The sequence below is a fragment of the Sus scrofa genome, chromosome 14, assembly GCF_054392235.1.
Source record: "Sus scrofa isolate SSC_HxYL_T2T_F1_AM1 chromosome 14, Sscrofa_HxYL_maternal_Yorkshire_Landrace_v2.0, whole genome shotgun sequence".
In the NCBI taxonomy this organism is placed as follows: domain Eukaryota; kingdom Metazoa; phylum Chordata; class Mammalia; order Artiodactyla; family Suidae; genus Sus; species Sus scrofa.
Genome location: NC_139396.1, coordinates 117,641,909 through 117,665,187, shown reverse-complemented (window position 1 = coordinate 117,665,187; position 23,279 = coordinate 117,641,909). Strand labels below are relative to the sequence as shown.

The window sequence follows — 23,279 nt, the reverse complement described above, 5'->3', positions numbered from 1 at the left end:
GTTCAACTTCCTAACACCCATTATTACAGTGGCTTAATTTAAGCCAATTATCCTAACTCCAACTCCTTTCCTGATAATCAGTTCAGGACTTGGTTATGATTCATTTGTAGAGAATGATTTGTGAGAAGTATACTGCAGTCATCTGGGAATAGACTTTCTTTCCTGATGGTAGGGAAAACAGAATGTCTCTTCTTCCCCTAGACTTAGTCATGTCTGCATACAATACTTTAGAAAAGCTGTAAGTATTGTGTTATTAGCCAAAGGATGAGCTCAACACCAAAGATGGATGATTCTTTTCTAATTATTAATGCATTGTAATACTTTTCAAATAATTTCAAAGATAAAAATATCTTGTGAATTCTCAATTTTGCCAAATCCCAGAATTTTTATTTCAAAGCTTTTTTTTCCTTCTCTATATCACTAATTCTAGAAGGAAAAATACTGAATAGAATCCTAGATGTATTAACAGTTTATTTTCTCTTTTCTTATGAGACAGGAAAATTGTGTTTTATCCCTTTAACCTCTAAAGAGAGAAAAAATACAAAAATTGAAAGACAGTAGATTGGTGGTATGAAATTAACAACTTGGCATCTGCAGCAGTTATCTATTTTCTGCCAAACATTTTCCCAAAGAAAAACATTCTTTGCTGTCAAATTTTATTAGGGATTGCTCTGAACACAGAAAAGGTCTCTTAGGAATATTTCTTGTTTGACAAGAAGTGAACACAGTGTCATTTTGCTTTGTGTTTGTGGAAAGACAAAAACAAACACTTATTTCAGTAATTGTGATATTTACAGAGTTCAGGCATGCTGCCCATCAAAAATAAATTGTGAAATATGATATAGCCTCAAGCAACCACTGAAGCTACCCTCTTTTAATTCCTTGGTATTACTATAAGAGGCAAAATACAGAACTGAGGACTTACTTGGGAACCAATTCTGATGGCAATGTGGAAATAAACATGCTTTCCAAAGCACCCTCCAGATTTGCATGATATAGTGCTGGACACTGGGAGTCAACCTCTGGAGAATGTGAATTGTCATCTCTCTGAACAAGATCACAAGCAGTCTTCATGTTTGCTATTTTGTCAGTGATTGTATTACTTCATATTACTTTCAACCATTCAACATACAGTTTTTTGATGTACTATGTCCATATTATTGCAATAGATGCATCCCAATTTCAATCATCTCACATTTTGCTGTTCTGTATTTCACCCTCATCTTATTTGATCTTATCTAATAGACATACATTTTTGACAATGATCTAAACAGAGTAAAAGGAATCAGAATTTAACTTGAAATATTTTATTTCCAAGTATATGCAGACTTTAAACAGCAGATTAACTCTAATTAATAGGGACAATTTCAATGAGTATTAATACTATAACTAGTATTTTTATATATTATAATTAATTATATATTTCTATTCATTCCTGACCAAACATACTAGGTTGTTAAGGTACCAAAACAAAGCAAAATAAAACAAACAAACAAAGCTCTTTTATCTATAGTGTGAAAATTCAAAAGCTGTAGCACTAGCTAGACCAATATATTCACCCTCTAGTTCAAGAGTATAATGTACACTGCAAATGGCCATCTTCATCTATGCTCAAAGCCATAATGCTCAACTTATAAATGTAGGTTATTCCAACATTTTCCAGTGTACCAGAACACCTATCATCACTGTAGTTCACTTACAGTCTTCAGTTTTTGAGGACTATGCATAGATATATTTTCCTCTAAAGTACATAGACTATTTTTTTCTTGAAGGAGTAAAATCTTTGGAGAAATAACTATACAAGTGTCATGAATCATTGTATACTGAAGAGTATATTGTATACCTAAATGACAAGGATTCACATTATGGATGAAAAAGGTAGGCTTATGTCTCAACTCTACCACTAAGTCTGTGGCTTTGGGCAAATTATTTATCCTCATAAAGTCTTAATTTCCTCATGTGGAAAGTAGAATAAAAAATGGTATCTTCCTCTGTAGCATGCACATAAATGTAATGCACATAAAGCATCTGTTACAGTGCCTAACAAGTTGTAGGAGTTCTATAACTGTAACCTATATATTTATTCAAATAAAATGACCCCATAAGAATGCCCCTAAAGGTCAGTGGTACACCTAGTGAAATAATACTTAAGATATAAAACACAACCATGAGTCTCTTTGTTGCCTCCTACAGAAGAACTAGCACCTCTCATATGAGGTTACTGTTCTGCATCCTGACACGTGTTCATATCAAGTCACCACAGCATCCAGCATTGCAGAACGGCCCAGATGCATATAATTCTCTTTAGAAAACTCTATCTTCCTCAGAGTGTGTGGTTACATAACTCATCATGTATGAATAGGCTTGGAGGAAACCCAGCTTCTGGCTTCAAGGGACTGTGAGTCATAAAGTCAGAGTTGGGACCCAGAAATCTGAGATTTTAGCAAGTTCCTTAGGTGACATTGCTATAGGTAGTCTGGGGTCATACTTTGAGAAAGACTGGCTGTATGTCATCTACTAGAGCCTAACAGTTTGTGTTAGATATATTTTATAAAAATATCTGAAGGTATTGAATAACCCTGCATCCCTGGGATAAATCCCACTTGACCATGATGTACAATTGTTTTAATGTATTCTTGGATGCTGTTTGCTAGTATTTTGTTGAGCATTTTTGCATCTACGTTCATCAGTGAAATTGGCCTGCAGTTTTCTTCTTTTGTGGTATCTTTGTCTGTTTTTGGTATTAAGGTGATGGTGGCCTCATAGAATGAGTTTGGGAGTATCCCTTCCTCTGCGATCTTTCAGAATAGTTTCAGAAGGGCAGGTGTTAGCAAATCCATCAGTGTGATACACCACATTGACAAACTGAAGAATAAAATCCATATGATCTTCTCCATAGATGCAGAAAAAGTCTGACAAAATCCAACACCCATTTCTGATAAAAACCCTTCAGAAAGGGGTATAGAGGGAAACTACTTCAACATAATAAAGGCCATCTATGACAAACCCACAGCTAACATCATTCTCAATGGTGAAAAGCTGAAAGAATTCCTTCTGAGATCAGGAACAAGACAAGGATGTCCGCTCTCGCCACTACTATTCAACATAGTTTTGGAAGTCCTAGCCATGGTAATCAGAGAAGTAAAAGAAATAGAAGGAATCCAAATTGGAAAGGAAGAAGTAAAACTATCCCTATTTGCAGATGACATGATACTATACCTAGAGAATCCTAAAGACTACCAAAAAATTGTGAGAGTTCATCCATGAATTTGGCAAAGTTGCAGGATACAAAATCAATACACAGAAATTGATGGAATTTCTATATACTAACAACAAAAGATCAGAAAGAGAAATTAGGGAAGCAATCCCATTTATCTTCACATCCAAAAGAATAAAATACCTAGGAATAAACCTACCTGAAGAGATAAAAGACCTGTACTCTGAAAACTATAAGACACTGATGAAAGAAATCAACAATGACACAAATAGATGGAAGGACATACCACACTTTTGGATTGGAAGAGTCAATAGTATCAAAATGACTATACTACCTAAGGCAATATATAGATTCAATGCAATCCCTAACAAATTACCAAAGACATTTTTCAGTGAACTCGAACAAAATATTCTAAAGTTTGTTTGGAAGCAAAAAAGACCCAGAATAGCCAAAGACATCCTGAAAAAGAAAAATGGAGCTGGAGGAATCAGGCTCCTGGACTTCAGACTATACTACAAAGCAACAATCATCAAAACCATATGGTACTGGCACAAAGACAGAAATATAGATCAGTGGAACAGGATAGAAAGCCCAGAATTAAACCCACACACCTACAGGCAACTAATCTATCACAAAGGAGGCAAGAATATACAATGGAGAAAAGACAGCCCCTTCAGTAAGTGGTGCTGGGAAAACTGGACAGCCACATGGAAAAAATGAAATTAGAACACTCCTTAATACCATACACAAAAATAAACTCAAAATGCATTAAAGACCTAGATATAAGACCAGACACAATAGAACTCTTAGAGGAAAACATAGGCCAAACACCCTCTGACATAAATGACAGCAATATCTTCTCAGATCCACCTCTTAGAGTCATGAGAGTAAAAACAAAAATAAACAACTGGGACCTGATTTAACTTAAAAGTTTCTGCACAAACAACATGAAAAGACCACCCACAGAATGGGAGAAAATCTTTGCAAATGAATCAACTGACAAGGGATTCATCTCCAAAATTTATAAACACCTTCTGCAGCTCCATACCAAAAAAACAAACAACCCCATCCAAAAATGGGCAGAAGATCAAACAGATAGTTCTCCAAAAAAGACATACAGATGGCCAAAAAAACACATGAAAATATGTTCAACATCATTCATTATTAGAGAAATGCAAATCGAAACCACTATGAGGTACCACCTTACACCAGCCAGAATGGCCATCATCAAAAAGTTTACAAACAAGAAGTACTGGAGAGGGTGTGGAGAAAAAGGAACACTAGTACACTGTGGGCTGGATTATAAATTGGTGCAACCACTGTGGAAAACAGTATGGAGATTCCTTAGAAAACTAAAAATAGAATTACCATTTGATCCAGCAATCCCACTCCTGGGCATCTATCCAGAGAAAACCATGACTTGCAAAGACACATGTAATCCAATGTTCACTGCAGCACTATTTTCAGCCAAGACATGGAAACAACCTAAATGTCCATTGACAGAGGCATGGATCAAGAAGAAGTGGTACATATACACAATGGAATATTACTCAGCCATTAAAAGGAACGAAATACTGGCATTTTTAGCAACATGGATGGATGTAGAAATTATCATGCTAAGTGAAGTCAGCCATACAATGAGACACCAACATCAAATGCTTTCACTGAGACGTGGAATCTGAAAAAAAGACAGACTGAACTTCTTTGAAGAACAGATGCTGACTCACAGACTTTGAAAAACTTATGTTTTCTGGAGGAGACAGTTGGGGGGTGAGGGGATGTGTTGGGGTTGTGGGATGGAAATCCTGTAAAACTGGATTTTGATGATCATTGTACAATTATAAATGTAATAAATTCATAAAAAATAAAATAAAATATCTGAAGGTATTAATATCTAAAATCACACTTTTTGGTTTCAAGGTCTTAGATCAAAAATTCCAAAATAAAAATAATTGCACACAGCATTCTTACATTCTTTTTCCTCATTTAGTTATATTAGATACACTTCCCAAAGGTCCTCAAACTATTATTTACATGGTTACTTTGATAAATAAGCCTCTGAGCTCAGGGTTTTACTTGACGCTCCAGGCCAATCTTAGTATCTGGTATAACTTCTGCAGCCCTATTCGAAGTGTGGCTCTTAACCATTGCTACGTATTGGAATTGTGTATGGAACTTTAAGACCAATTGAATCAGAATTTCTAGTTCAGTCTTAGGGCATAGGGATTCTTTAAGTAGATCCAGTACTACTGGAATTAGACATATGTTCTTGAATTGAAAGTTTATTAGAGACTAGAAGACCAAAGTCTCTATTCAAAAATAAGAAGAAAAACTGTGATTCTGAGACTATAAGACCAAAGTCTCTACCCAACAATAAGAAAAACTCTGTGATTCTGAACCTTCTGGTTTCTGGGACTCAAATAAACTCAGGATTTTTCACAGAATATGTGTATAAGTACAAGACTGTAAGACAAGGAGATTAACAACTCTGCATTTCTGAAACGAAGGAGAAGAAAAGATATGGCCTATGACAGAAGTGGTCTAAGGGAGAAAATACTATATAACCCTCATATAATAGCTTAAAATGACAAGAAGAATGGGAGCATATGTTTAAAAAGAGAAACAACAAAACTCTACTCTCCCTGATACCTCTCTTCTAACAAAAAAAAAAGTTAAAATAGGAAACTTGTTAAAAACAGTCATATTCCAGATGTCGAGGCTTAGATTGATTCTAAATGTGGCATGGCTTAAAATAAATTTCACTTATTAAATGGATCAATATTACTTCGTGATAATAAATGAGCCCCAGACTTCTAAATCATTTTTAGCTTCTAATTTTAACTACATTATTTTCATCCTTGGCAAGATTACAGTTAAGGTATCATGATGAAAAAACTACCTCAGTGCCTTCAACTCAAATACACATATATTCTTGCATATCTTTCCATGAGAGTCTCAGTAGAAAATAAGCTAGTGACAAACTGCTCTGAGCATAGCACTTCCAAGGCAAGACTGTTGAGAGGAGAACTGATTTTGCTCCAACAAATAGGAGTAAGCAAGATGTGAGCATGGCTGTATGTCAGGAAGACTTAGAGCCTCAGTCTACTCAATCAAGTGAAATCTAATCAAAACAAGCAATGAAGTTTAGTAAGGTTTGAAATAAACTATCTTTAAATCTTTTCTATATCTTAGAAGTGGTTATACTCACATAATTTTACTTCTTACCCCAAACGAGGATATATTTATTCACTAGTTTTAACAAACAAGCAGAAGGGCAAGAAATAACTGTCATATATGGGAAGAAAATCACTGTATGATGTTTTCCTTAGTTTCTCCTAATTACAAGAAAAAGACCTACTTTATCATAGAGAAATTTGACTTGGATAACTGCAAGAAACAATCTGAAATCAGAGGCCACAAGTAAAATTTTCAAAGATAATCTATAGCTACTCAGTGTATGTTAAGCCAATTTATATGTACCTGATCTATTTGCCATAAAAATATTAAGAGAATAAGTTTCTTGGGGATATTTTTAGATTTCTACATGGTGCATTTTGGTGTAATGAAAATTTATATTTTAATATAATTCTCCAACAATTTGTTCTAGATTATTTCGTCTGATTAAGTGATACTGACCCTTTGATTCATCACCTGATACTTTACAGAAAACTCACCATTTTAACCTTATGCTAAAGATGGCACCAACTGGGAGTCCCTCATCAACAATATCTTTGCATCATGGTACATATAGTTAGATTATGAGATTGTGTTACTGGTGGACTATTCTTGGAGTCACAAAGTGTCTTGGAACTATTGGAATTAGAAAATAATCACATGAGCAAGACATCAATCTCTAGCAGGGCAGATATACCCAAGAAAGTACAATCTATAAAATTTTATCTTTGACATCTCATGTCTAAGAACTCTATGGAAGAGAAACACATTGGTATTCATTCCTAGCCAAGTGTTTTAGAGCCAAACCAAGGTGTCAGAGGACAATCCTGTCACTTTGAAAATGTTCTAAGACCATTCTACAAATTTGAAAAGCTACTAAGCATTAAAAAACAAATGAAACAATTATTTAAAAGTGAATAAATCTATATGCTACACAAATTTTCTGGGCAGCTTTGTCTGAGACAAATGGTGTATTTGAGCTTCTAGGGATTACAAATTCTGAAATAAATTTAAACAAATTTTTAAGGTATACATTTTTATAAATGTGCAAATGTTTATGATATTTTCAGATATTTTAGTAATGTCTAAAATCATTGTATATTTATATTATCACCTAAAGAGGTCATGAGTATTTATAAACTTTAAAGAGGGATAACCAATCAATGGAATCTACCTAGACAAAGATTACCTTGTGAAAAAGAGTTTAGTAAATTGTTTTGAGGGCTAAATGTAATTGTGTTAAGTAGTGTCTACAAAATGCATAATTTTCCCATATGCCCCCTGTAATTTTTCCTTGAGGTGATAGTTTTGTGATGGCAATGTAAAGAAACTCCTCTTAATTTGTTTCTTATATAAGCTCTCTCTGCTGATACAAGTGAAGAAAACAATTGTTAACTTATTAGCCAAGTGATCACCTTCATATTTTAGGCAATAAATAAAGTTGAAAACTGTGCTAATGAATAAATTACAACCTCACTATACTCAGTTACCTTCAAATAAAATTACTAGAGAAAAAAGTACTATGGGAAGAAAAAGCCACCTGAAATTTTGTTTAATGTTTAGGATGCAAATCAATGTAGCTTAGACAATAAAAGCACTGTCTAATAGAAATAATGATCACCCAACTTTCCAATGTATTATTCTACTTAATTTATTTCCAACTTTAGCCACTCACCAATGGTATTTTATGGTCTAAAATAATTTGTTAATATTATTAATGTTTTACTGTAATAAAACCACAGCTGTGAGAAATCTCATTGCTTATTGAGACTTGAAAATTTCTGGTTATGTACTCAATTGATATTGTAGTCAGATTTGGAAATAGCTAATTGAAAATAAAGCTGATTTATAGTCTACATATCTTTAAATGCAGCATTTAATGAAAATAGCTACCTATAGAAAAGGGTCACAATTATCAAACTTACATAAAACCAATTTAAAATAAAAATTCTATGATACTAGCCCATGGGTATGATACATGCCTTTTTAACCTATTACTGCTAAAGAACCTCTGCCTGATGAATTTGAAATTTTCAGTAACATAATTTCCTACAGTATTATACATTTAGCATTTCAAAGAAACAAATAATGTATTACTACTCAATAAAGGTAGGAGCATATACTTATATACAAATCAATTGACATGAAATACATGCATTTTTTTTTTTGTCTTTTTAGGGTTGCACCCATGGCATATGGAGGTTCACAGGCTAGGCATCAAATTGGAGCTGTAGCCACTGGCCCACACCACAGCCAGAGCAATGCCAGATCCAAGCCACATTTGCAACCTACACCACAGCTCACGGCAACGCTGGATCCTTAAGTCATTGAGCAAGGCCAGGAATCAAACCTGCATCCTCATGGATGCTAGTCAGATTTATTTCCTTTGAGCAAGAATGGGAACTCCAGTATATGCATTTTTAATTCAAACACAAAATTTGGGGAAGAAGTATTGGAGAGGACGTCTATATCCAGTAGACATAATCGTTCACAATCCTTCAACCACTGGCTCATTCTTTAAAAACAACCACTGTAATAGTTTCTTGTTTATTATACCAACAAGTTTTAAAACATTATATAAGAACCAAAAGATAGTGAGCCGCATTTATTGTTCTATGAGAGATAAAACATGAAATAAGATGTTGCATCTTTACTTCAAAGAACTTTGGTCAAGTAACTTTAGAGGCAAAATGATTTACAAAGTGCTTACCATCTAGACATACTTATCACTTGTGCATTGTATTGGTATCTTTTGCTATTTACAAGTAAAAAGCAGTTCCAAAGGGAAAAAGTCAGAATTGACATGATTTGATCAACCTAGGACTATTCTCAATTTCTATCTATCCTAAAAGGGTCAATTCCTTTTCTTCCACTTCATGGGGATTAAGGAAATCCTCGCATCTTTAAAATCATAGTTATGACTTTGGGGTAATTACTCAAACATCCTAATCTTTAGATTCCTCTTTTCTAAAATCTTTATGAAAATAGCACCTACATCATGGAGATGTAATTTATAGATAAAATCATGCATTTATAATTTTTGAGATCTGAGCCACGTCTGCAACCTACACCATGGCTCATGTCAATGCCAGATCCTTAACGCACTAAGTGAGGCCAAGGACTGGACCCACATCCTTATGGATACTAGTCAGTTCATTACCACTGAGCCTCAACAGGAACTCCCTGAATATATTGGTTTTAAATTTGTAACTATAGAGTTTCAATCAGTCTGAGGAAAGTTTGCAGATTACACCATAAACATCATGATTTCTTTTTTTTTGTATTGTGATTATTTTTTTCCATTATAGCTGGTTTACAGTGTTCTTTCAACCAGTTTTCTACCGTACAGCATGATGACCCAGTTACAGATACATGTATACATTCTTTTTTCCCACATTATCATGTTCCATCATAAGTGACCAGACATAGCTCCCAGTGCTACACAGATTTCTTAATATGAACACCTTCCAAATTGCATTTAGATATTCTTAAATGAAAAAGAAAGAAGCAAAGAAAACATTAGAGATTCAGCTAAAGTTCTCCTTCATCTCTCCAGCAGGTGCACCCTTCTTGAAGTTTAATGTATGAAGTAGATCCGTGTACATTTAGGATAAATCCCAAACCCTGATTCACTATTTTTAGGCCCAGATTTCATATTAAATATCTCACATACAGCACTTCTCATTACCATCCACCAACAACAGCTAAAATAGAGTATGCAGTGCAAAGATCTTCAAAGTGCTATCTTGAGTAGACAAGCTATTCAAACATGGCTATCTTGAGTAGACAAGCTTATTTTTCTTATCTTGCAGATTAAAATTGGGTACAATTATCAAGATTTGTAATAGCAGCCCTAAATCAGGAGGAAACATGTTAAACTATTCATATCCATATACGGAACTAGAGAGATACAGACTAAATTTTAGTAATATTTATTTTAAAAATCACATACATGAAAACTCTTAGTCTTTAATGTGATAAAATGCAGGATTAAAAAATATCTATGGGAGTTCCCATTGTGACGCAGTGGAAACAAATCCCACGAGGAGCCATGAGGTTGCGGGTTCAATCCCTGGCCTTGCTCAGTGCGTTAAGGATCTGGTGTTGCCATGAGCTGTGGTGTAGGTCACAGATGCAGCTCGGATCTGGTCTTGCTGTGGCTGTGGTGTAGGCTGGCAGTTGTAGCTCCGATTGGACCCCCAGCCTGGGAACCTCCATATGCCGCAAGTGCATCCCTAAAAAACAAAAAAACAAAACAAAAAAAAATCTATCTAACATTTGGTTTCTGCTGTACCAATTACATTTTCCTATACATAATTTAAAGGTGTTACATATAAAAAGAAAAGAATACTCCTCTAGCTTCTCACCAAGCATATTTTATATCTGTGATAAAAGTGCCACTGAGATTTCAGATGGAGTTAAGTAGGCAGGGTTGAATTTAAATACAGCATTGACTTCCAGCATCTTTTCTGACTTTTAAAGGGCACCTGAAAAATAAGGAAGGAGAGTCTCTGGGATTTGTGAGGATTTTAAAGGTCTTTGATACTTTGGGTTCTTCTCCAGGGTGAAACAAGAACATAGTTTGGTTGCCATGTGGGCTGAGCGGCTTCATTGCAGGGGCCCTTTGAGGAATAACTCTGCAGGGTCAGTAGGAATTAAAGAGGAGTGACAAATAGAGCTGTACTCCCCTCTGGGAGAATAAATGTAAAGAAGTGGTTTTGTCTCCTCTAAGCCTTAAGGCATATGAATATGGACTCTATAAAAGTTTTTCAGAAGCATATTTGATTCACCTTCATTCTGAGTTCATGAAACATGGGTATTGAGTTAATCTTTTAAAGGGTTTGCTTTTCTTTTCTTTATTAATAAAATAATTTGGGAGTTTCCCATACTATTAGGGTACTGAAATTTTTGCAAAAAAGTAGTTGAGGGACTTTATGCTATGTCTTTTCTATTTCTATTTCTAAAGTCCCTCAACTGCTTTTTTGCAAAATAATATTTTTTTCCCTTTTTCTCTCTTTTTATAAATTATTTTCCTCACTTACCTCACAAATTTGGATCCCTGATGGAAAGACTTCAGTATTAGTTCACTAAATGAGGCACAATAATTAATACCATGAATAACCTATAATGATAGATGATATTCTCTACCTTAAAGGTGATGTAAATAGAAGCCTAGTAACCAAAAATAGAAATGGATTAGGCTTCACCTCAATTTTAAAGGATGACTTTACAGAATAATGTGAAGTCTAAGTTAAGCAATTGGTGGTACATTTTTACATGTTTCTATCTTAAAGCCAATATTTTAAAAATAATATACCATTTCACTTGTAAGTGTTTTCTCAAAGGTGTTTTGAAGCAAAAGGTAGGAAATATTACCAGTTAAGTTTTTAAATTAGATATATACATTAGTAATGTAAAGTAGAAAATATCAGTATTGCTTAAATGTAAGTACCAGAGGGGCGAGCTTTCTTTTCCGTTTTTGAATCCAGAAGAGTGCCTAGCCCCTAGCAGTGTTTTACTTGAAGAATGATTGAGTCTGCATTATCTTGATATCAAACCTACAAAAAAGTTTTATTTTAGCATTAAAAAAGAATTCAAAAACTCATTAAAGAGAAAGGGTCTTATATTTTCATTAGTAAGAGATTTAAGAAATGGACTTTTAACGTAGCACTTTTGTTAGTGTTGCAAATAGGTATTTTTATCTTTTCAACTAAAGTAACTGAAATTTGCTGCAGATAATCTGTGATAGCATCTCATTTTTATCTTTAAAACTAATATCATAGGAGCCATGTTTTAAATGTTAAATTTTTCTCAGTCTCATAAACTCAGAAATTATCTACTTCCCCAGAGTTAGCATTCTTAAGTGATGTTTTATAGAGCATTAAAAGATCACCAAAAATCTCCTTATTAACAAAAAGCTGCAAAGCTTAAAGTTCTCCTAATGTCTCAAGAAGGCAGTAAATAAAAGAAAATCCCATCACCATCCCCCAAAATAATTAGACTTTCATATAGGCAATATAGCATTAGGAATCATATTACTTCTAATGATATATTATCTATAATTATATTTCAAATACTTCTAATAATATTTTCTTTCATTAAAAACAGATGTAAATGGGCTTATGAATCTGTTCAGTGACTATACTGAGTTTTACATTTTATTGCTTTACAGTCAAAATGTAAAGCAAAGTCCTCAAGAAAAAATCCTGTTTAATCAGGACAGTGAGATGATCAGCTAGCTAATTAAAAAACAGCCACCTAAAGATCTCTTATTGCAGTCTTGGTAATTATTGCCATAGAGGACAATAGAACTGAAAGTGAACTACCAGAATGTACTGTCACCACAGTCATGGGCAGTCAATTTACATATTTAACTATAGTATAAGCTTCAGAGCACTACAGTCCTCACAGTGAATGCAGTTCATGCCAAATTGATGTATATAATCTAGTTCATAAGATACAAGGAACCTATAGAAAACCAGCTGCAAATGATGCTGGTAGGGGAACTCATTCTGTGATGTATTTTGACTTCATGAGTTAAAATTTAAAGCTACAAAGAAATTGTATTTTCTATCTGGACCCAAACTTATTTTTCACTCAAATAATCACACAGGGAATAGCTACCCTCTTGAATTTTACTGGCTTACCTACTAAAACTAAACTACAGCCCTTCAAAAGTACTTAAGCTTCATTTGATGAAAAGCTTTGGAATAAAATAAATATATGTGTTTGAAAATATTACTTCAAATAGAAGCAAAATCAATTTCAGAGTTTTTATCATACACATTTTATTACTATTCTAAAGAAAAGGAATTTTAGAATAAATTTCTACTGGATCTTTTATAGGATGCTCTGTATGTATGTATTCTTAGATTTTAGTGTAAATACCCCAGAATCTAATTTAGTTAAATTTTGAGAGTTTCCTCTAGACAATAGAAAAAAAGATGAATAACGTGTTCCATATAGGCTTTATATTTGGATGACAGGAGATATCTTGAAGAAAATATGGCTATGTAAGAAGCATTACCTGCATATTTGTGTATCTCACCACATATAAGGCTTTGAGAAAATTACCTCCAGGTGAAGGGAAAGAATAATGGATAAAGTATGCATTCTAGCATTTTAATGTGTTATTGAATGAGGCTCATTATACCATAGAAATTCTGAATTTGGAAGGGAAATGGTTTTAAAACAGAATGTTATATATAACTTTCAAATAATTTTGCCCAACTATGACTTTCTTCAGCGATCAATCAAAAACTAATTGTCAGTTTTTCATATTTGTGGATTCTAAAAGGAAACACAAAACAAGTAAATTATCAAAATTGTTTTGTTTTAAGCATAATGATTTTATATAAGCAGAAAATATGTAATATTGGTCCTAATGGGTAGAAAATTATCTTATGATTCAGCTTAATTTATTATCTAGAAATAAATTACTTATAACTAGAAAAAAAGGAATGGATAATCTGGTTACACATTATGTGGATTAGAAATGAAATAGCATTATGAGATTTATGATCTTGTGTGGCTCAAAATGTATGACTGCATGCTCAAATCAGTTTTGTTATTATGATCGCAGCTTGAACTATGGGGTACTAAGTCTACAAGTGACAAGAAACAGCAGAAGATAATGTCCTAAAAACTTTCTTTTTTGTTCATGAGTAGTATTCTTTTATCTATGAAATTTTACATGTTAAGATGTTAAGCAATTAAGTGGTATATAAGTACAATGCCCGATGTGAGGGGAAATGACAATGTGAAAAAGAAAAGAAAAGAAAAAAAGTTTGACACTAAAAGTAAAGAGACACATTAACTCAAATAGATGCCAACCTATATTCTACTTTATAATGAGGTTTGGAGGAAGAAGCCCAAAACAAAGTACCACTGATTTTTATAACTTTGTTTAAAACAAACAGTAGAGATGAAAAAAAAAAAAAAAAGAGCCATAATGGACTAAATATTTAAACAGACATTTGTGTGAATATTTATGACTTTTAACAGATAGTTCTTAGAAATATTTAATCCCTCAAGATCATAATCTCAAGAGAATAAATTATTTCCATAGTGCTGAATCAGTGATGGACCAAGGTTTCAAAGTTCCATGTTTCAAACAGTTTGAAGAGAGAAACGGGCTTTAATGAGAGTTTGTGGGACTACAAAGAGATGCACTGAAGTAATTAACCACATTATTTGAAATGTCTTGAAAGTAAGAATTTTCTTAGTGCAATATGAATTTAAAATAAATATGGTTTTGGCACTTTGAGAACTAAAGCTAAACTCTGTTATTTGCATATAAATGGCGTTATTTTACCATTTTCCATTTAGGTATTCTCACATACATATTGAAGAGTCTTGATTCAATTACATGATTTATTTAAAATTAAGGGTTCTGTTTTGTTTTGTTTTGTTTTGTTTTAGGGCCGTACCTGCAGCATATGGAGGTTCTCAGGCTAGGGATAAAATCAGAGCTGTAGCTGCCACCCTATACCACTGCAATGCCAGATCCAAGGTACATCTGCAACCTACACTATAGCTCATGGCAACACCAGATCCTTAACCCATTGAGTGAGGCTGGGGATCAAACCCACATCCTCCTGGATACTAACTGGGTTTGTAACCCACTGGGCTTCAATGAGAACTCCAAAATTAAGTATTAATTATCTTTAATTTTATACAAAATAGCACTCTTTAGTCTGTATTTACTCTATATATTTGCCCTAATAGCTTTAAATAATCATGTACATTCTATATATGAATGTTTTACAAATGTGCACAACATACTTATGTAATATCATGACAATGATTGTTTTACTCCCTTCCCTCCAAGACTGTCAACCCCTTAAAAGCATAGATTCTATTTGTTTCACTTAGAGCCTTACAGATCAGATAGCAAATGACATAATGAATGAACAGACAAAATTAAATGAGTAAGTAGATATGACCAAGGAAAAGCCATCGATACTTGGGCCAAGAGCAGAAAAATGCAATAGACCAGTAATGGTCCTATTCCTGGGTTGGGCTGCATAAAAATTTCTTGCTTGCCAGGGCTTCAAGAAAGTGAAAGGAAAATAAACTAGAATACAAGCACTTGACTCTCATGTAGCACTGAAATCACTGAAGTCTTCATAGGAACAATGGAGGCCTTTTGAAAACCTTGAATTTTACTATCATGTAATACTGCCACACCAAAATCACATTGTAAGAAGCTATCAAGCAGAGAAAAAACATACTTGCTTTGTAACTGTTCCACTAGGAAGAAAGTGATAGTTTAGAATATATGGAATTTTGCTAGCTTTGGTCATAAGGAGACAGGAAAGATAAAAACAGAACATAGTAGGGAGGGAATAAATGGAGAGAGGAGTGGGAGGGGGAATGAAAAAGACCCTTCTGGGTATTTTATAAAGGCATAAAAAAACACAGTAAAATGATAATATATCAATAATAAAATTTTAAAATAATTGCATACTCATCTGGGTACAAAATGTACTTGTACTTCTAAGTTATAGACAGACAGGGTTCTTTTGATAGTGGGTTTGCTTCTCACTATTCCATACGTTCTGTGTCCTGACAATAGGATCCTATGAAAAATACTTGAGAAAGAAGCAGTGGAGGCAAAATTTCTGCATAAACAAAGAATAAGATCTCCAGGACTTAAGTCTGGGTGTTAAAGGAAATGTAATTTTTCTCCCTGGCTGGTGAGGTTGGAGCATCTAGTTATAATTACATTATAAATAGAAAAAAGAAATGTTGCACTCAAAGTTTCAACAATTTAGAGCATTTGAAAGACTTGACTAACTTCCCCTTAACATACTCAACAAAAGAATACATACAGTCAATCAACCTCAATCTTTTGCCTTTGCTCATATAATCAGTGTGTTTAATAATAAGTTATTTTGAGAATAAATAGTTTAATGAGTTACATTTTCTGGCATTGTTTTTATAGATTGCAAACAGAAACACAGGTCACTACACTGTAAGTGAAACTCACAAGAATGCTAGTGTATTAAAAGATCTAGGTAAACATGACAATTCATTAACAGTTAATAATGGAGACTATTATTTAATTTATTTTACTTTACAAAAATTAGAACAGATTTTCATCATCCATGAAAGCATTTCCTTAAATTGATTTCTAGGCTTATATAATTAAAAGAACTGGCTTTCTCATTAACTCTCTAATATCTGACATGAGAAATATTAAACTCTTTTTTTTAGTGCTTTGTCCTAGGAAAGATACCTAAGAATTACAAGATAGTTTGCATTTACTTCTTCCAGTAGCATATTCACCTCAAGAATGATTTGGCTATTGCATGTGCCAGTTTTCCTCTTTCTATTTTCTACTTGGAAAGATAAATCTCTTGGGGGCAATAAATAGGTTTTTGCTATCTATTTCTATCCATGCTTCTAACGTAACAGAGGAAACTGCATATCTTTTTTTTTTTTTTTTTTGGCCACACCTGTGGCATGCAGATGTTCCTGGGAGGGGATTGAACCTGAGCCACAGCAGTGACCTGAGCTGCAGCAGTTATTCAGGTCCTTAACCCACTGAGCCACCAGGGAACTCTGTGTGTACATCTTAAATTATGAATTCTGTGTGTACAAAAAATATAATTTTATGTATTTTAAATTATAAAATATTTATACATTTACAAATCTCTTGAATAAGACTTTTTAAAAATTTGTCCTATTAAGAAGTACAGATTTACATTGTACTGCACTTACTTGTTTGTAAAGTCAAACTGCTACCAAAATTCCAAGAAGGTCTATGCAAGGAAGTGGGGTAGGGCAGAGCTCAACCAAGTATACTGCCAATCTTTGTATCTGACTGAGAGGAAGCAGACAACTAGAAATAGGCAGAAAGTCAATTAGGACATAACTTCATTTGCACTAAGGACTGAATCCAATTCTGCCAAAACATCTAAAATTTATGAGTCAGAAGTCTCTATATCTGTTCTACTCCATCCTTAGGAACATATCACATCAACAGGTCTTTGCACTTATTAATAAAGTCATGTGAAAACTTTTTTGGTAAAGAGATAGTTTTTAAATATACTTACCTACATTTCTTATTGTGTATAGGTTTACATAAAAGAACTTGATATAAAGTGTTTATGATTAAAAGTTTAAATTCTAACTACATCTCTCTTTCACCCCAACTGATTCATACGCAAGTCCATTTATACTCAATTCTGATTGTTCACAGGCCAACACTATTTGAACAGAATATAAAGAAAACATAGATCAAAAGAGTAGTGTAATATGAGTTTAAATTACATAAAAATAAATTATGAAGTACTGCCTAAATATTAAACATAACTAATACATCCATTTGGCTAAATTAATAGTTTTATTTGAATATTTAGAATTACTACACAATGTTATATAAAAGCAACAGATTTTCTATGTAAAAATAAAGAGCAGGTCTTTTCTTGTTTTGGTTTCAGTCTTAGTTTTTTCCCCTCCATGAACTATAGAAAGAAAATAAAACTACATAGTCTAGCCAGATGAAAAACTTATTTCCATTCAACAATAGAACTTTGCCATATTTTGTAATTTTTTTAAACTATCAACTAGAAAGAATATGCTATTCCCCAACAAATTCCATTTTTTAAAAATAAAACAATTCTATTTTGGAAAATTTGTTCATGTCACTGATTCTTTAAGTACTGTCTACAATGAAGCCTTTGTAAACAGTTTTGTAGTTTTAATTGACATAAAATGTATTTCACACATGTAAAGTATACAAATTTGACAAATTTAACATATTTAAACACCATGAGATTATCAACACCATAAAATTATCATCATACCCAGAAATAAGCATATCCTAGAAGTTTGCTCATACTTCTTTGCAACACCTTCCTTCTCCTGATCCTCTCTGCCCTCTCCATTCCCAATCATTGGTCTTCCTACTGTCACTATAGATTAGTTTGTGATTTCCAGATGTATATGCTCCAGGGGAACAAAGAACATATATTATTATTTTTATCTAGCTTCATTCATTTTTTTTGGTTATTTTGAGATTTACTAGTAGTGTTGGGTATATCAATATTCCATTCTGTTTAATTGTTGAATCATTTCAATGCATTGATATACACAATTTGTTTATAGGTTCATCTGTTGATGGGTATTTGAGTCGTATCTAGTTTGAGGCTATTACAAATAACAATTCTGTGAACATGTATATTGATGATTGTAATAGCCTCTTCTTGAATGGATCCTTTAACCATTAAATAGTGTACTTCTTTGTCTTTCTTTATGGCCTTCATAAAATACAAAAAGCCATGAGAGAATACTATGAACAATTGTATGCCAACAAATCTGACAATCCAGAAGAAATGGACAATGTTCTAGTGACTTAGAGCCTGCCAAAACTGAATCAAGAAGAAACAGATCAACTGAACAGACTGATCACTAGAAATGAAATTGAATATGTTATAAAAACACTCTCTACAAAAAAAAGTCCAGGACCAGATGGTTTCACAGGTGAATTCTATCAAACATACAAAGAGGAACTTATACCCATCCTTCTTAAACTTTTTCAAAAGGTTGAAGAAGAAGGAACACCCACAAAGACATTCTATGATGCCACAATTACCCTAATTCCAAAACCAGACAAAGACACAACCAAAAAAGAAAACTACAGGCCAGTATCTTTGACAAATATAGACACAAAAATTCTCAATAAAATTTTAGCCAACTGCAGCCAACAACATATAACAAAGATCATACACCACAACCAAGTGGGATTCATCCCAGGTTCACAAGGATGGTTCATCATAAGCAAATCAATCAACATTATATACCACATTAACAAAAGAAAAGTAAAAAATCATGTGATCATCTCAATAGATGCAGGAAAATCATTTGACAAAGTCCAACATCCATTCATGATAAAAACTCTTACCAAAGTGGGTATAGAGGGAATATATCTTAACATAATAAAAGTCATTCATGACAAACCCACAGCAAATATAATACTCAATGGAGAAAAGCTTAAAGACTTTCCACTAAAATCTGGAACAAAACAAGGATGCCACCAATGTTATTCAACATAGTATTGGAAGACTTAGCCACAACAATCAGACAAACAAAAGAAATAAGTGTATCTAGTTGGAAGAAAAGAGGTAAAATCATCACTGTATGCAGATGACATGATACTACATATAGAAAACCCCAAGGACGCAACCCAAAAACTACTTGAACTGATCAACAAATTCAGCAAAGTAGCAAGATATAAGATTAACATTCATAAATCAGTCGCATTTCTGTATACTAACAAACATTATAAAAGGAATACAAAATTAAAATACCTTTTAAAATTGCACCCACAGAAAATCAAATACCTGGGAATACACCGGACCAAGGAGGTAAAAGATTTACATGGTGAAAACTATAATACATTAATCAAGTAAATTAAAGAAGATATAAAGAAATGGAAAGATATTCCACGCTTCTGGATTGTAAAAATTAATACTGTAAAAATGGCCATACTACCTAAAGCAATCTACAGATTCAATGCAATCCCTATCAAAGTACCCATGACATTTTTCACAGAACTAGAACAAACACTCCAAAAATGTATATGGAACAACAGAAGATCCAGAATTGCCAAAGCAATTCTGAAGAACAAAAACCAAGCAGGAGGCATAAATCTCCCAGACATCAGGCAATATATACAAAGTCACAGTCATCAAGACAGTGTGGTACTGGTACCAAAACAGACAGACAGACCGATGGAACAGAATAGAGAACCCAGAAATAAACCCAGACACCTATGGCAAATTAATCTTTGGCAAAGGAGGCAAGAACATAAAATGGGAAAAAGTCTTTTCAGCAAGTATTTCTGGGAAACCTGGACAGCTGCATGCAAATCAATGAAACTAGAACACACCCTCATGCCATGAACAAAAATAAACTCAAAATGTCTGAAAGACTTAAATATAAGACAAGACACCAACAAACTCCTGGAAGAGAACATAGGCAAAACATTCTCTGACATCAACCTTATGAATATTTTCTCAGGCCAGTCTCCCAAAGCAATAGAAATAAAAGCAAAAATAAACCAATGGGACATCATCAAACTGACAAGCTTTTGCACAGAAAAGGAAACCAAAAAGAAAACAAAAAGACAACTTACAGAATGGGAGAAAATAGTTTCAAATGATGCAATTGATAAGGGCTTAATTTCTAAAATATACAGCAACTTGTACAACTCAACAGCAAAAAAGCCAACCACCCAATAGAAAAATGGGCAAAAGACTTGAATTGACATTTTTCCAAGGAAGATGTACATATGGCCAAAAAACACATGAAAAAATGCTCAACATCCCTGATTTTTAGAGAAATGCAAATCAAATCTACCACAAGAATACCATCTCACACCAGTCAGAATGGCTATCATTAATAAAACCACAAATAAAAAGTTCTGGTGAGGGTTTGAAGAAAAGGGAACCTTCCTGCACTGTTGGTGAAAAGGTAAGCTGGTAAAACCACTATGGAGATCAGTATGGAGCTACCTTAGAAAACTATGACCATATGACCCAGCAATCCCACTCTTGGGCATATATCCAGACAAAACTTTCCTTGAAAAAGACACATGCACCCGCATGTTCATTGCAGCACTATTCATAATAGCCAAGATATGGGATCAATCTAAATGTCCATGGACAGATGATTGGATTAGGAAGAGGTGGTGTATATACATTATATATACACAATGGAATACTACTCAGCAATAAAAAAGCAAGTAATGCCATTTGCAGCAACATGGAAGGAACTAGAGACTCTCATACAGAGTGAAGTAAGTCAGAAAGAGAAAGACAAATACCATATGATGTCATTTATATCTGGAATCTAATATACAGCACAAACGAACCTTTCCAAAAAAAAGAAAATCATGGAGTTGGAGAATAGACTTGTGGTTGCAAATGGGGACGGGGAGGGAGTGGGATGGATGGGGCACTTGGGATTAATAGACTATTGCCTTGGGAATGGATTAACAATGACATCCTGCTGTGTAGCACTGGGAACTATGTCTGGTCACTTATGATGGCGCCTGATAATGTGAGAAAAAAGGATGTATACATGTATGCATAACTGGTCACCATGCTGTACAGTAGAAAACTGACAGGACCCTATAAACCAGCTATAATGGAAAACAATTAAAATCATTATGTAAATTAAAAAAAAATTCTGTGAACATTCATATATGAATCTTGGCATGAACATATGCATATGCTTTAATTTATTTTAGGTAAATACTTATGAATGGAATAACAGGGTTACATGGTGGCTATATGTTTAATGATTTCAAAAAACTGATGCATTCATTTCCAAAAACACTTGTACCATTTTATTAGTTTTAGATTTTTTGTATGTACAGTGACCTCATTGTGGGTTTAATTTGCATTTCTCTAATGATGTTGAGTATATTTTCATGTTTTTTATCATCTTTATTTCTTTTTGGGTGGAATATTTGTTCAGCTGTTTTGCTTTTATTTTATTGGATTATTTCCTTATTATTGAATTTTGATAGTTTTTATATGCTCAGAATAGAAGTCCTTAATAAGATGCATAATATTGTACTATGCAAATAATTTCTTCTAGACTCTGGTTTTACTTGAACCATTTTAACTGTAGTGTTAGATCATAATTAGAATATGTTCTATCTTGTTAAATGTTCCAGGTAGTGCACTTGACACAATTTGTTATAAAGGATGTGTCCAATAAACTCTATATGTTAATACAACTACATTAAAAAGAGAAGCCAAATTATGTGCAATATGCATCAATGATCTGGATCACTGAAAAACTGATGACTCTCAAAATATAAGAACTCCCATATTTTTACTGCTAGTACAGTTAATTAGCAGCCAAGTAAAATTGGGGAGAAATGGTCCTTGATATGAGAAAGACTTTTGTGCAACATCAGTTATGCAATTAGGTATAATTCTGTCTACATTCTTCACATGCCTAGAAGATGCCTCTTTCTTGTATTGTTAGAAGGATTGAACAATGCAATCTATCTGTAAGTATTCAAAACACAGTAGGTACTCTCTTATTATCAATGGCAGATTGACAATTATATTGAAAATTTACCCCTGCCCCAAATATATACACACAAAGAAAGAATTCACAAAAGAAAAAATAAGACAGAGGTAAAATTGAAAATATCTTGAAATACTAATTGTGGAGTTCAGTTATTCTCTGGGCATCCCAAATCAGAACAGCACAGAGATATTCTCTCTTTTCCTGCATATGAGAGAAAAGCCTGATAAATCCATACATGAAAGAGTTGCCCTGGCCTATAAATATAACTACAAGGGATTATCAAGGACTCTAAAAATTCTGTGATATTTATCTGTAATGATGTAGGTCACAGAAAATGATACTGATAAACTTGACAGACATAGATAAGTGACTGAATAGATAAGGTTGTAAGATATTAACACTATTGAATCAATAGTTCCCACATTTTTTAAATGAGATTGTGGTATGAAAAATTAGTTTTATTTATTGTGAAGAGAAAACTGCTAAAGTTTTGAAATACCATTATATATGGAAGGGCAAAGTATTTCCTAGTCAAACTTCACAGCACCCACAGTATTATAAAACAAAATTAGAAAAAGATTATTGAGTCAAGGTCACATCATTTTTAACCCTTCATATATTGAACAACTGATGACAGTAGAAAAAAATTCAGTTTTAGAAATACTGACCTTGGCAATATTGTTGAGGCCGGGGGAGTGCACATACTCAGAGAAATGTGCCATACATTTGCGTGTGCACAAACAGCTCAAGGCAGATTCTGGTGTTTGGAGTGGGACAGTTACTTAGATAATCTTATATGATCACTAAATATGATGATTTTTTTAGTAACGAA

At 33.4% G+C, this 23,279-nt stretch overlaps 1 protein-coding gene and 1 long non-coding RNA gene across 12 annotated transcripts in view; one reads left to right on the top strand and one right to left on the bottom strand.

The window, feature by feature from the left end:
- LOC146396959 (uncharacterized) overlaps nt 1–21,587 on the top strand; it is a 57,859-nt gene extending 36,272 nt beyond the window's left edge. Inside the window, exon 2 of the long non-coding RNA XR_014827635.1 lies at nt 18,677–21,587. This is a non-coding gene — a long non-coding RNA (uncharacterized LOC146396959). The remainder of the gene's footprint in view (nt 1–18,676) is intronic.
- Nucleotides 1–23,279, bottom strand: part of PCDH15 (protocadherin related 15) — a 1,617,506-nt gene that overhangs the window by 908,401 nt on the left and 685,826 nt on the right. The window lies entirely within an intron of this gene.